The sequence below is a fragment of the Marmota monax genome, unplaced genomic scaffold (genome assembly GCF_021218885.2).
Source record: "Marmota monax isolate L192 unplaced genomic scaffold, Marmota_monax_Labrador192_F-V1.1 WCK01_AAM20220418_F8-fsc00106, whole genome shotgun sequence".
NCBI lineage: Eukaryota > Metazoa > Chordata > Mammalia > Rodentia > Sciuridae > Marmota > Marmota monax.
The window spans coordinates 6,535,234-6,538,570 of record NW_026695218.1 but is presented as its reverse complement, the minus strand read 5'-3'; positions in this window follow the sequence as shown (position 1 = coordinate 6,538,570).

Below are 3,337 nucleotides of genomic sequence, written 5' to 3'. Positions count from 1 at the left end.
GGTGGAACCTTTAAGAGGTGAGGCCCAAACCAGGCACAATGTTGTATGTCTATAATCCCAGCTACCTGGGAGGCTGAGCAGAATGATCTCAGATTCCAGGCTGGTCTGAGCACCTGAGCAAGATACTGTCTCAAAATAAGATTCTAAAAGAGGAGCTGGTGACAGCTCATAATCCTTAGTACCAGAAAAAACCGGGGGAGCCTAGCAGGATATCTTCTGGTCATTGAGGTTTGAGGGTTTCCAGTATTGAAGGGGACAATAGGGCCCAATATGTCCTCTTCCCCATCCTTCTCTCTCTTCTATCCAGGTCATAATGTAAGCAGCTTGTTCCACCATGAACTCCTTCTCATCATGTCCTGCCTTGCCAACTGCCTATGGACTGAATCATCCAAAGCTGTGAAACAAAAGAAATCCTTTCTCTTTTATAGGGTGATTATCTCAGGTGTTTGTTATAGTAACAGAAAGCTAAGGATACACCTCATTCCTCCTGGTTTTAGGCCTACTGCTTTTGAATGATGTGGACTTGACAAACCTCCAAAAGAGTGTGGCCTTTGAAGAAATCAGGGGGAAGAAGGAAGAACATTAATAACATTGATCTTTCCCAATACATCCTTTCCTAGTGACAAGACAATCCCTGGGCAGCAAGCAAACATCACCCAATGATAGGACAATCCCTGGAAAGGACAAGCATTGATCCTTTCCCAATATATCCTTCCCTGTGGCAGTGCAATAGACCCTCCACTATTGCCCTGTAAAAACACTGCTTAGTAAAAAAAATATATATAATTTTTGCAATGAGGACACTGGAAGGCGAGCTATCCCCAGGCAAGGACACCATTACCCTTGGTGCAGCTACCTCTTCCCATGTCCCATTCATTGAGTTTCTAGAATGAGGGGGCCTGGGCTCCACTGCCTCTACCTCCTCAGTTTGTCCATTTGAGGAACCCCAGGTTACATGGCGGGTGTACAGCAATGCAGTTTCATTTCTGATTGACACAGGGGCAAGCCGTTCACTTTTGACACAATGGCATGAACCCACTTTTTTTGGCAGACATCCCCATTATAGGACTCTCAGGAACCCCTACATTCCACTAAAGCCACTCTCATTTTTTGTGCAATTTGATCCTTCTCATTATCCATTCTTTATAGTTATGCCACATTGCCCTTCTCCCTACTGGGACAGTATCGGGTCCACAAAGTGAAAGCCTCAATCATCATCCCCCCTTTAAACTCCACTACCATCTTCTTAATACATTCTGGCCCAGATCTAGTCCCTGAGCCCCCTAAGCGTCTGATTGTTCTTTGCCCATTGGAATCAACCCCACAGTATGGAGTACTTCTCAACCTAAAATAGCTAAACACCACTCTCCTGTTCATATCCAACTAAAAAAAATACTACTATGTTCCCTTCCCCAATATCCATTAACTCCCTGACTCTCCGTGGTTTAAAGCACATCAATCATCTCCCATTTATTACAGGTCCATCTCCTCATACCAACCACCTTTCCTCACAACTCCCCCATATTCAGAATAAAGAAACCCAATGGCCAATTCTGGCTAATACAGAATGTCAGGAAAATCAATGAGGCAAGTATTCCCACATATCCTGCAGTATCCAGTCCCTATACCCTTATCTCATATCCCAGCCTCCACCACACATTTCTCAGTGCTCCACCTGAAAGTTCCCTTGTTCTCTATTCCCCTTCATCCTGCCTCATGCTCACTAATGCCTTTACCTGGACTGACCCAGGCACCTGCCACTCTTCTCCCAACCAAAAACCTCTCTGCTTCTGTGATTTCTCACTCTTGTCCTGAACCCTTGATTTCTATTATTTTATTTTTTTTACTATTTATTTTTTAGTCATAGTTGGACATAATACCTTTATTTCATTTATTTATTTTTATGTGGTGCTGGGGATCGAACCCAGGGCCTGGCCTGTGCAAGGAGAGCACTTTACCACTGAGCCACAACCCCAGCCCCACCCTTGATTTCTTTATGAACCCCTTTTCACTAACTGATCAGCCAATCCCTGACTCCCCAGACTGGTTCATAAATGGAAGCTCCCAGAAAGAGTCCCTGTTGGATATGGAAAATGACAAACTCCAAAATAGTGTGGCATGGGTAGAGGAGGTAAAGAAAAAAGCAGCATATTGATGGCATTGATCATTTCCCACTGCACTCTTTGCCAGTTACAGAAAAATCCCTATAAAGGAAGCCAGAGCATTGATACTTCCACAAATAAATCTTTTCCCAGTAACACTACAATGGGACTCTGAAGGGAAAGAGTTATACACTGAATGCTGACCCCAGACCCTCCATTCTACTCCAAGTAAAAACATTGTACAGTACAAAAAAATTTTCAAATTATCCCAAAACTGTTTCCCGAGTACTCATTAATTAAGTCACCTCTCTGTAACCTACATAAGCATTGATTCCCCATTGGGCCCATGGCTCATTTTCCACCTTCTGAGAAGTGGGTTCATCAGAGGCAGCACTCTGTTCCTGCATAAAAACTGTGCTGATCCATGAAGTTTGTATCCAGCCTGGTCCTTTTGTGCTAACAGTCCCCAAATCTTGCAAGCTATGCTATACTTCAAGGAAAGATTACAGCAGATTCTTCTTTTGTCCTCACCCATTTAATTCAGGCTGCTCCCCTCCCCTCAGGCACCACATCTCAACAAGCAGAACTTGCTGCTCTCACTCAAGTTTTATCATGAGACAGAAACAAATCAGTCAATATTTTTACTGATTCCAAATTCACTTATAACATAATTCATTCTAATATCCTAATCTGCAGGGAAAGAGTTTTTCTTCCTCAGGCAGGAATTCTAATGCTAATTACATAAGAAATTTGCTTGAAGCTGCTCCTTTATTCCACAAGATGGCAGCATTGCACTGTAAAGGACATCAGGCTGGCAAGGGATACATTTCCTTAGGAAATAATACAGGGGACTGGCTAGTGAAGCAGGCTGCTCTCTCTCACCACCACCCTCAATCATCACAAGCCTCTATACCCACAAAACTCCACTTTCTCCCTGATGAAACTAAAGTCCTATTATCTTACACTGATATGTGCTCCCTCCAATGATCCCTGAATAATTCACTAAACCTGTCCTCTTCAGATTTACAGTATCTCCAACAAGTTCCTCAATCCTGCACCACTTGTCTCAAGGATAACCCCAACCCCAATGTGAGACCACCCCAATTTCTGACACACCAAGCTAGGGGAGACCTTCCTGGCACTGACTGGAAACTTGACTTCACCCACATGTCCCCTGTAAGAAAAACAAATATCTCCTAGACTCAGTAGACACCTTTACTGGATGGGTCAAAGCC